The sequence below is a fragment of the Pelodiscus sinensis genome, chromosome 5, assembly GCF_049634645.1.
Source record: "Pelodiscus sinensis isolate JC-2024 chromosome 5, ASM4963464v1, whole genome shotgun sequence".
Classification (NCBI taxonomy): Eukaryota; Metazoa; Chordata; order Testudines; family Trionychidae; genus Pelodiscus; species Pelodiscus sinensis.
The window spans coordinates 50,056,643-50,069,392 of NC_134715.1; positions in this window are offsets into that span (position 1 = coordinate 50,056,643).

The window sequence follows — 12,750 nt, forward strand, 5'->3', positions numbered from 1 at the left end:
CTCATTATAATCTTCTGAAGTACTTCAAAGACCTAAACATTGACATGTTTGCTCAGATTCTTGTATTAAAGGGCTGATTTCATATCTTTTCCCCAATAAAGTATTCTATTAAAATGGTGAAGATAAAATTTTTGTTTTAAAGCCTTAGATCAAGATAAGATAATTATTTTTATCCAGAAGTGTTTATTCTCATTAAAGTTTGGCCTAATTCAGTCCAGGGCCACATTAATTATTTTTCTTCATATGTTGAGTAATCTAGATATGGATCAAATAGAAACTGTAACATACAAATTGCTAGTGATTACCATTTATTCTTTCAAATCTCTTAAAAAAATAAGAGAGGGACATCTTCCATTAATCCTATTCATGTTAGTCCAACATCTTCAAAAATGATACTACTTTCCATCATAACATCATGGGATAGTTCCATCTTGTAGCTACCTTAATGCTGTGGGATTTCATTTTGACTCTTATCTTTAGTCTCCTTCGGTCACGTTTTTTTTATATGTTGTATAGTGTCATGCAAAGAGTGCTTAACAAATAAATCATATTCAGGGTCATGAAGTCAGTGTACAATATGCAAAATGATGCAACTAAATAGTGTGTGACAGAAAGCAGTAAAATATTAGAAGATCAGATTAGTAATGGGCATATTTTGTACTGACATAATTGTTAAAAAACAAACAAAAACAAACCGAGGCAGTTATATGCACAATTAACTATTTACCATGGTGTTAGTGCAAGTTATAAGCACAGCCCTGAGTTGCTTACAATTTCAGCACAGAGAGAGTGGAATTCTGACAGTTATAGTTCCCAGGGCTACAGGGAGCTGTAGGCCTTATACAGCAATCTTCCTGAAAAGGGAGGCTTCTAGAACTCCTAAGAAGACCTAGAAGAAGGTGGCTTTGGGGTGACTTTCCCAGTTCAAGAATCCAAACAAGAGGTAGGAAAAGGGCTTCAGAATTACTCAAGTCCCACTGAGAAAGAACAAGACCTTTGTATTTATTCATCTATTATTAAGTAATAGTAGTAGTTGTAGCAGTAGTAGTCCATCAAAACTGAAGGATGAGTTCAAGGTGGGGATTTGTGTTTGTTTATACAGTTGCAAGTTGTGCAACCTTACCCTGCCAGCAAATATCAGGTTTTTTTCATGTATAAGCTGGATCACTGCAAATGTGCATATATAGTGAGAAAAAAAGCTGGCCCAAGGCTAAGGATTTTCCAAGCAGCCCAAGAACTGGGCCTCCAAAACCCTATGAGTTCTATGAAAAAATCTGCCTAAATGTTTAGCTTTCAAATGACAATGTTGTTTCCTACCAAGCTGCAAATCCTAATTGATCTCTGGATTTTTCTTTCTTAGCCAAGTGAAGTTAGCTATGATAGTAAAATCTTTGCTTTAGGTTCTTCCCACAAATGCAAATGGTTCATCAGAATATACTGTAGCAAAATATTTTTAATTCAAAAATTATTGCATGCAGGAATAATGTGGTTAACAATTCAAGAGGCATCACACATTAGATTTAAAGTGCTGTTTCAACAATCTGTATCATAAAAAGCATTGCTGGTGCATTTAAAGTTCCATTCATATACAGGTAAAAGATTGTGAGGCAGTTAGAATTACAAAGCATTGTGGAAAGGAAGCAGGCATTCTAGATAAAGGTACTTAAGATTAATTTAACATGCACAGGATTTCCCAATTAAAACTTTCACTTTAGCACTGCATTTTATACAGTTAATCTCCTAATGAGACATCCCCAGTAAGAAGTGTATTGCAGGACTGACTATGGCCCTAAGGCCTGCATCTGGAAATGGCAATACTTTTGTAAATGCTGGGTTTATGCATTTTTGTAAAATTCTGGAAAGAAAGAGTTCTACTGCCACCTTCTGACAATGTGTTTTCTTTTGCCCTGAAGAGCTGCCACTAAATCTTATGAAACACCATTTGCTCCCATATAAAATACTAAGTTGCTGAAATAAGTGTACATTAAATAAATGGCAATAATTAATTCTTCATGTATATCAAAGTTATTTTGATTTTTATCTGTGCTAGCTTTAAAATGGAAAGATTATTTCTCTCTTTCTTGCTCTTCCTCGTGAAGAGTCAGAGACATAATATCATGCAAAATAATGTGGAATAATATATATTGGAGCTGCTGGGCTTATTTTTCCTCCTCTCCCTACTCTCATCTCTCCATCATCAGAGACATCTCAGCTAATGATATTCTGTGACTGACTCATCCAAAAAAATGGCATATTACAGTTGACTTCTCCTCTTTTTTCCCTCAGGGGCCAAAGGTATTACCTCTGTGATTTGCCTGATCTTCATGAGTCTAGAAAAGGAGTCTCTTTCACATCAGCCCAGAGCACTGCCATAGAGACAGAAGTATAATTGAAAACAGAGATTTAATGCTGTTTCCTCCGAGGGGCTTTTTTGACAGCTGAGTCTGCAAATTAATTAACATACTGAAAGTAACTACTTCCTCTCCTAGCAGAAGTATTCAACCTGACTACTTACGAAATTTTTCAATAAGAAGAAAATACAGAGAATTAATATTTTTGGATGAAAAGAAAGTAACAACTTACCTAATTGGTGAAAGCGAGAAGAGAGATGCTTTAGAAAGATGCCAGGAAGGATAAAAGACTGTGTGTCACCTGCACTTACCTATACATTCTAGTTAACTTGCATCACTATTTATCTAGAATTTCAGATACTATCATAGACATACAATTGGATTATTTCCATATTTACTGTGAGTCCTTTCCTAAATTATGTATGTAAAAATTTCTTATGATGTACAGATAGTAGAAACCCTATCCTCACATTTTGGAGTTGCTTGGTAATGTTAAAGTACAAACTGATTCAAGCTGCTGTCAGGAAAAATCACAAAGTGACATATCATCTGAAAGCACCCTGGGAAAAAAAGCATTTTTTCCAATTCAGTGTGTGTCAAAAGGTGTCTCAGAAGAATGAGGTTGTGAGCAGGAGCTGAAACAAACACCTACCTTCCCCCATCAAAATAAATCCAAAACAAACAAGATAGATTAATTGTATTTTCTAAAGGCAGACATTTTATGTCATATTTTTAAAAGACACAGTTTGCTATCCACAATAGAGTTGAAGTTCACTTGTTTAATAACAGAAAAACGTCTTGTCTTTTGAGGCAGCATAAAGCTAGGTTTTCCCCTCTGCCTTTGGGCCTAGCAGTACTCCACATTTCAAGAACAGTACAAGACTACTAAAAATGTATGTCTCTGTTATTTGTCTTTTTTGAGAGACAAATGCTGATCTAATATTGTCACAGAACAAACAAATGTATCTGTTTGAAACCTATAAGTGGGTTATTTCTCTTAGGAGAAAAAATAAGCGGCTAGAAGCATACTGAGAGAGAAAGATTGAGACTGAGGGCAAGGCAGGAGATGAACTAGGGAAGAAAGGAGTAAAAGCTACAAGGAGACACAGTGGAGACTTGCACTTGGGGCACATCAGTAAAGCAAAGGTTTGTATATTGTTTGGATTTTAACCAATACCGAATTCAAGCATGGAGTGAGTCACTTTCTCTATATTTGTCACCCCCAAATACGAAGAGGCTATTCAACAGCACCCCCATGCAAAACTCTTGCCCCAAAATAAGCAGGTTGAGCCCCCATTAAAATCCTTGAAGTTTAATTTAAATTTAATTTAAATTGTACCTGATTATGCCAAGCCCGAAAATTGGCCCAAAATGTGTAATATCACTTTGTACAAAGAAAACTATTTAAAAATCAACAACCCATCTATTATCCTCTCAATCCCTTCCTTAATTTCCCCATGTGTGACCCATCCTTCTAAAGCCTATGGCAGCACTGAATTCTTAGCATCAGTAAGCTCAATACTAAATTTTGAAAACTTTTACTTTTGTCACAATATGACTGATCAAAAAAAAACCTGGCCATCTTTATCTTCTGGTAGTGAAATTATTTTCTAACCTTTACAAAAGATAAAACTTTTTTTATCATTTGCATATAAATGATAAACTTGATATTAAGCTGCATATTTTTTACTGGTGTTAAAGTAAATGGCAAGGAAAACATTCTGGTCTCTACTTTTATGGAACACTATTTCGTGAAGTAGTGTTTAGAACTCTCCATATATTTGTATACATGATGCTTATCTCAGTTTCATTTCTCATTTACCAAGAGACTACATCTAGAGCTCATTTTCTTTGGAAATTCAATTCCATCTCTTGACTTAAAATTGAAAACTTCATATTTATGACTTCACATCATCATCCACTCTATGGTCCCTTTCTCCAAATGAAGTCAGTAGGAGTTTGCCACTGAATGCAAGAAGAGCAAAAGCAGTCCAAATGGGGCATTTTTTAAAATATAGAAATGTGGCAAAAGAGCTGATAAAAAAATGAAAACAGTGTTCAGCAGTTGGTGGAAAATAGCTGCCCCCAACTCTTCCTGCATTGGAAAATTGTGACCTTCAAAACATTTTTACCAGATGCAGTAATAATCATCACTTGAATCCTTTGCACTCAAACAAAGGCCAAAATCATATTCTGTAAGTAAAAGCAAAATAAGAGTATTCATTGTGTCCACTGAGTCTGTCCCAAAATTTACAGTCAGTCAAATATTAGACAGCTTTAATCAGGTGTAGTAAATATTCTGTGCTCCCCTGAGAAAATCCTTCAGACCAACTGTAAAATTGTTCTAACTCTAGACATATGTTGTTATTCTGCCCCTCAACAAATTTTTTAGTCCATAACAAAGGAAGACTAGAAACAAATTTCAGCAGTTCATCACAGTTGAACTAGCATCAAAGTTTATAGCAATAATATCATATAACAATTATCTGTAATATGAAGGCCCCGCCAATTTTTTTAATATATATTAAAGATTTTTTTTAAAACTGGAGATGAAGAGTACATGCTGCCCTCATTTAAACATGGTACTCCCACTGATGCACAGAAGATGCTTGTACAGAATTCCAGGACAGAGTATGTATGGTTTTCTGTGAACTGTACCAGTGGCTGGACAAAATTTTCACAAAGATGGAGAAGGAAAATCTATTATACCACCTTTTCAATCATAAAAATGGGGGAAACAGGCAGAAAGATAAAGGTTTTTTGTACTATTTTCCTTTTATCTAGCTCGCAGCTGATGACATACTTGTGTGTCAATAGCATTGCCCCACTGCGGTTTTTTTCCCAGAAGAGGTATGCAAATAGCGCTCGCATTTGCATACCTTCTTATGTTTTTTTCCCCAGAAGAGGCTTTTCGGAACCTCCTTCCCCTTTCAAAAGCCCCCTTCTTTCTCGTAAAACGAGGTTTATAGGGACTTTCAAAAGAGGGTTTTTTTCCCACCATTTGGCCCCATGAAGACAGGACCAAATGGCAGAAAAGCCTCTTCCTGGGAAAAAAAATGGAAGAAGGTATGCAAATATGAGTGCTATTTGCATGCCTCTTCTGGAAAACCCCCCACAGTATAGCCGTATCCTAGGTCAGTTAGTGTGTGTCTACACAGAACCCTAATCTCGAAATAAGATACTGAATTGGCACTACACAAATTGTGTCTTATTTTTCAAAATAGGCTATTTCAAAATCTGACAAATCTACTTAGCACCACATTTTGAAATAACATGCTATTTCAAGACATCCCTTAACCCTTGTGGAACAAGGGTTACCGGGATGCTGAAAAAACCCATCTATTATTTCAAAAAGTATTTTGAAATAATGGGTGGCTTGTTAAGACGCGGGGTAGTTATTTCAGGATACCTCCGGTATTCCAAAATAGCCCCCCAGTGTACATGTACCCTTAGGGGTTTATCTGGTCAGCATTCAGAAAAAATAGTCAGGACATCCAGTCAGCAAAAAGGCAAAAGGATGGGAGAACAGGAGTCCTCCTTCCTGGGCCATTCAGCAGCTCTGAAACTTATTATACCATCTATGTTTCTCTTTTTGCCCTTTCCCGTTATTGCAAGGGAGATGTTTGAAGAACATGTCTTCCAACACTCTACTCCCCAGGTGCCTGAACATTGTCATGCACTCATGGCTGAGAAACTTCTTCCAAGCCCTAGAAAAGGCAGGGGGTGGGAAAGACTGAATTTGCTCTATAGAAGTTTATATCAGTTAAATTCCTCAATTGTAATGTTTTCTTGATGGCTTTGGAAAAGTTAAGAAGACCAAGTTTAGAATGGCAGGGGAGCAATACACTGAATTAATAACCTATTTTGATTAAACCTATTTAGATCCAAAGGCGGCGTTAGCAAAGATTACTATCCTTACTTTCAAGATGATATTTTATGCAATTTCTACATTTATACTTTGAACTAATTCTACTGAAATCTTGGGCAAAAAAAAAGGGGGGGGGGTGATGTTTTCAGTCTTTGAGGAAAATATATCCAGGCAGTATAAAAATGCAGCTCTATACCCTTGTTTGCTTGTGAAGGATTCCTTTCTCTGGTTTCACTCCAGCTCTTATCTCTTTGATGATTAGAAAGAAAATAAGATCTTTCAGGAACTGAAAAAAATCCTAATATAGAATCACTTTCAAAAGAGTCTCCAACTCAGTTCTAGTCACAATACAAACAGCATTGTTAAAATACTGTCAGCAACTAAGCATGGCTAAGTATAAATCATCAGTTTTAGGAAATGGGTTTCCTCTTTTTGCCCAGAGGCCCCAAAGGCTTTGATAGTACTATACAGATGGTAAACTTTATATTTCTTTTCCATTGTTTCAGTGTCCAATATATGAAAAGGTCTTATTTATAATCCCCATGTGTTTTGCTCTGATTTTTATTTTCTTTTTTGGATGAAGTCAACTATTATTTTTGCCACCATCTGGTTCCATGCATACCAGAAATGAAATACTGAACCACTTACAGAAAGCTAGAAAAACTGACATAGGCACTTCTCAAATACAAGTGGGTTCTAGATGATGTAAAGGTAGGATAGCTAGTTTGGGTTTTTATGTATTTATCTGCCTAGTGCAAGGGCAACCAGTTTGCTACCTTTTACACACTCATTTAACCTATGATATAGATTTCACAAAATTAGCACATTTTGGTCTTTAGCCAGCACTCTGGCGTCTCTTTCTTTTCCCATCTTTCTTGAACTCCCAGAATAGAGTTCCCTTCAAAATCCTCCTGATTTTACCTTTGACTCTGATCTTTTAAATTTGTAAAAAAAAAAAAAATCATATTTTTCAGCTGGATGAAAGAACTCTTCTCTGTCATGTGACACCGAACTCACTAGTGGAGGGTATGATCAGCTGATAAGCTGTAGTGTCAGAGGGGTAGCCGTGTTAGTCTGAATCTGCAAAAGCGGCAAGGAGTCCTGTGGCACCTTATAGACTAACTGAAGTGTAGGAGCATAAGCTTTCGTGGGCAAAGACCCACTTCGTCAGATGCATGCATCTGACGAAGTGGGTCTTTGCCCACGAAAGCTTATGCTCCTACACTTCAGTTAGTCTATAAGGTGCCACAAGACTCCTCGCCGCTTTTGATGAGTTGTAGGGATTTACCAGAGTATGTGTTAATGTTTCATAACTTTTAAGAGAATGAAAGAATATCAGAAACATTAGGTGCCCTCCTTCCTTCGGGAATATTGGCACAAAATATTTTTTTCCTGTTATCCCACAATAGACATGGTGTGAATGCTCTCATTAGTGTTGCTGAATTAAGATCGATGGTTGTATTATTTAATCTGACAATGTGCTTACAGCTGTATCTGAGGGTATCTCTAAAATACACTCCTCTGCTGACAGAGGGATGTAGATAAGGCACATCGCTATTGCAAATGAAGTGGGGATTTAAATATCCCGTGCTTCATTTGAATAGAAATGGCTGCCGCGGCACTTTTCCGGCAAAATGTGGCAGTCTAGACGGGGATCAGTGGACAAGGAACGCCTTTTCCGACCGATCCTGTAAACCTCATTGCACAAGGCATAAGGGATCAGTTGGAAAAGGTTTTCCTTGTTGACCGATCCCTCTCTAGACTGCCCCTTTTTGCCGGCAAAGTACCACAGCAGCAAAAAGCAGTGGCCATTTCTATTCAAATGAAGCGTGGGATATTTAAATCCCCGCTTCATTTGCAATAGTGATGTGCCTAATCTACATTCCTCTGTCAGCAGAGGGGTGTAGTTTAGACACACACCAAAATGAAAGCAGTCCCTGTCCTAGAGGCAGTCTAAAAAATAACATAGGCAAGGTGAGATATACAAGGAATCTTAGGGTACATCTACACAGCAGTGTTATTTAACTGATATTATTCTGAAATAACATAGTCCGTGCCTACACTACAAGCAGTTATTTTGATATAATGTCAAAATAATATCGAGCTGGAGGAGTTCTTACTCTGATTCCTGTAACCATCATTTTACAAGGAAAAAGGGAAGTTGGAGGAAGAGTGCTCTTTCTCAGACTTCCGGCTGTGTAGACAATGCCAAAAGCCAAAATAAGCTATTTTGATTTGTTACACAACTGACATAGCTCAATTTGCGTAGCTTTAGCTGTGTTGTGTAGACGTGCCCTTAGAGGACAAACATGGTAGATAGGAGACCAACTTAGAGAATTAAGCTGGAGAGAATTTGTGAAGTACCTTGGAAGTGAGACAATGTAAAAATATGACCAATTCTCAATTAGTGTTGAGAAATTCCCAGTGGCTCACAGAGCTACCTTAGTTGCAACAATTAAACTAAATAGAAATGGAAGAATAAGGCTAGATTTGGGGCTGTGGGAGGAAGGCCAGGTGTGAAAATTATTCCATATCTCCTCTCCAACTCCACCTCCAAACTAAGATAGATGTTTCACAATCCCTATCACAATGATGATAAAGGAAGCTATTCTCCTCCCTGTCTTCATCGCTGGCACTATGTTGCTATTGTCCCTTTTGTGGAGGATCAGCATTTATTTTAGACAGATCAACTAATCGTGAAGAATGACTCTGTAGCCTTCTTTGCTCATGTGGCCCCAAAGGCCATACATATTTTCTGCTGTATCATGGCTATTAACAAGGGTCAAGTTGCCAATTTGCATTTTCAGGACACGCAACATGCTTTCCAATGGAGTTCTGAGTGTATCATTCTGCCATTATTCCAAATAACCATCAAAAATAAAAAAGTGATGAGAGATCCACTATCACATACCATACACAAATACATACAATTTTGGTGCATATTTCTATCATTTTATTCTTGACAATAGAAAACTTAGAGATGAAGATCAAGTAAAAAGGCACATACTGACAAAATTATCTTTTCTTCATCCTGCTGCTTTGAATACATTAGTTTATTTTAATTTTCTTTAATCTATTATTTCCCTATTTCTGGCCCCCTTTCTAATATTAACTGTATTAAGGATCTGGTCACAATTCATTTCTTTAGTGAAAACAAAATAGACATTAAACACATCAGTCTTTTGGATGTCATTCTTTACTGGCTCTCCTTCCAAGCTAAGTAGTGGGCTTACATCTTTCTTTGACTTTCTCTTGCTCCTCATGTATTTATAGAGCCTCTTCTTACTGCCCTTTAAATCTCTTGTTTTGGTGTCATTCATTTTGTGTCTTAGTCATAGGTGCCGACTCTTCGGTGCTTACTGGGCAGATTGGCGGGTGCTTAGCACCCACCAATAGACAGGCTCCTCTTCGTTCACCAATGCCTCCTGACCACCAGCTGCCCACCACTGACCCATTACCCCTCTCTTCCAGCACCTCTCACCCACCAACATAAGATGTTTTGGGGGGAGGAGGAGGAATAGGGATGGGGCACTCTTGGGGAAGGAGGTGGAAAGAGGCATGAAAGAGGCAGACTGGGATGGGAGCTTGAGGGAGGGATCTGGAGCAGAGAGGAGGGGTCGAATTCCACCCACCTAGAGGGGAAGTCGGCACCTTTGGTCTTAACCTTTATGACCCTACATACTTCCATTTTTATGCCCCTTTTTAGCAATTCGTACGTGTTTCCCCATGTTGTAGGGTTCCTTTCAGATAATGGAAAGCTCTCGATAAAACTGTATTCTTCATATATTTCCTTCATAACAAGATAGTTTGCTGTTATGGCTTAAATTGACTCTGAGAAATTGTCAAGTGACCTGAACTGCTTTTTCCCTTAGATTGTCTTCCAATAGGACCTTACCTAATACAGGTAATTCTCTAAATTTGTCAAAGTCTAGAGTTTCGTTAAATCCATTTTCTTTATTCTACTGCTTTCACTCCTTCCTTTTCTTAGAATCATGAAGCCAGTCATTTCAGGATCATTTTCATTCTAGTTCCCTTCCAACTTCAGATCTGCAACCAATTCCTTTCTCATGCTATTATCATAGTATCTATTCATCTAGGTATTTCTAATATGACCTTTACAATGGTATCTAAGCACCAATAAAAGACTAGTAAATATATTTTATACATATTGTAACCAAATATTATATGCATATTGCTTAAACTGTTAATTCTCCCTAAAAACACACATGCTTAACTCAGTTTTTCAGATTGACAACTTTAAGATTAATGAGGCATGTAATTCCTATCAAAACTATTAAACAACCACCTACAAGTTCAAATTAATTAATTCTGTTCAACCTTTCATTAACAGTGTGGCAAATCTGTACTGTATAATAAGCTGATGGATATACTCAATTTTGTTTTGATTTTTGAAGTACTAACCCCACATTGTTTAATAGTACAGTAAAACTCCGGTGGTCCGGCATCCAGTGGTCTGGTACGCCTGATGGTCCGGCACCAACTGCAACCCGGAAGTGCTCCGGAAGCTGCTTCAAGTTGTTAGAGTAATTGATTAACTGCGGCTGGATCCACAGCCGACACACAGTTAATGTAACTTTCCTCTCTACTGCCGGGAGGTGGGGGGCAGGGGAAGGTAGGGGTCGGTGGGAGAGGGGAAGGGAGAGGAGGAGGGGGTGAGGGTGTGCCAAAGCAGCCGCATTCAGGACGTTCTGGTCAGTTACAGTCACTCCGGCTGGATCCACAGCCGACACGCAGTTAATGTACTTTAACTCACCCCCACCTCCTCCCGCTCCCCCTCTCCCACCGACCCCTACCTTCCCCTGCCTCCCCTCCCCACCCCCCCGGCAGTAGAGAGGAAAATTACATTAACTGCGCGTCGGCTGTGGATCCAGCCCAAGTGACTGTAACTGACCAGAACATCCTGAATGCGGCTGCTTTGGCACACCCTCACCCCCTCCTCCTCCTCTTCCCCCTCTCCCTCTCCCACCGACCCCTACCTTCCCTGCCTCCCCCCCCCCCCCCCGCAGTAGAGAGGAAAATTACATTAACTGCGTGTCGGCTGTGGATCCAGCCGGAGTGACTGTAACTGACCAGAACGTCCTGAATGCGGCTTCCTGCCTGTCACCGCCTCTCCTCTTCCACCGCTCGTAGGCTCTGCCTCCCTGCAGCAGGAGGGAGGGTTTGGCACACCCCCGGCCCCTCCCCCACTTCCCCTCCGACAAGACCCGCCCCTGCCAGAGTACCTCCTGATAGTCCAGCATTTCTGATAATCCAGCACCACCTGGGTCCCAAGGGTGCCGGATTATTGGAAGTCTACTGTACTTTAGGCCAATAATTAATGTAAATTGATGTACACTTAGGCCCTGATCCAGCAAAGCCTTTCAGCACATGGTTATCTTTAAACATGTGAGTATTTCCAATGAAGTCAATATGAATACTTATGTTTAATGGTAAGCATGTGGTTAAATGCTTTGCTTGCTCAGGTCCAAAAGGATTAGTGTAAAATCCTCCCTTAGAAAGCCAGGAAATTTCGAGTAGTGAAAACAAGGCTTTTGGCTTCCCAAGATTTAGGAGACCAGTCAAAAATGATGAACTGGAATCACTTTGCACATATTGTATGCGCTGTATTTAGATCACTCACCAATTACTTTTTATTAGCAAATTCATACTTATATTTGCTCTATGACAGATTATCCCCTGCATCTTTGGAAGCAACAAGCCACAGAGGTCAATTAGGATTGAGTCACCACAGTATCACCACTGGTGTAGGTGGGCATAAGTCCACTGCCTTCAGTGCAGCTGTGAGGAATGTGGCCTAATATATTTTGAACAAATATATCACAATTAAAGGTGCTTTGCTTATAAACAACCAAAGGAAAGCTCTGTATTATTTTGTGTAAAACCCCTTTATTTTATTGAGGAATGTTCCCATAATAGATTTCTCCTTAAAAACCCTTTCTAATTGGCAACACTGAATATTATTATAAATAGAGCAGGTTCTTTATGTTTAAACCTGCTCCCCTCCCCCAGAAAAAAATCACATTATTTAAAAATTCATTTAAAAAATGCTCTCTGGCCAAATTTGTGGTTACAAATCCTTATAAACTCCATCAAAACAGGACAGGGAGCATCATATAATGGAGAGGACACACTGGACAGAGACTCAGGAAAACTGGTTCTTACTGATTATCACTGAACTGTTGTGTGACCTTAATCAAGTCACTTCACTGTTCTTTCTCCTCCCTTCTTTTGTGTCTCATCACTTTAGTCCTTAAGCTCTTCAGGGCAAAGATTATTTCGTACTCCATCATTGCTCAGTATGTATCCAATCTGAGATGGGATTTCTAAGTGCTACACAGTAAGGGTATGTCTACACTACCCTCCTAGTTCGAACTAGGAGGGTAATGTAGGCATACCGCACTTGCAAATGAAGCCCGGGATTTGAATTTCCCGGGCTTCATTTGCATAAGCGGGGAGCCGCCATTTTTAAAACCCCACTGGTTCGAACCCCGTGCAGCACGGCTAAATGGG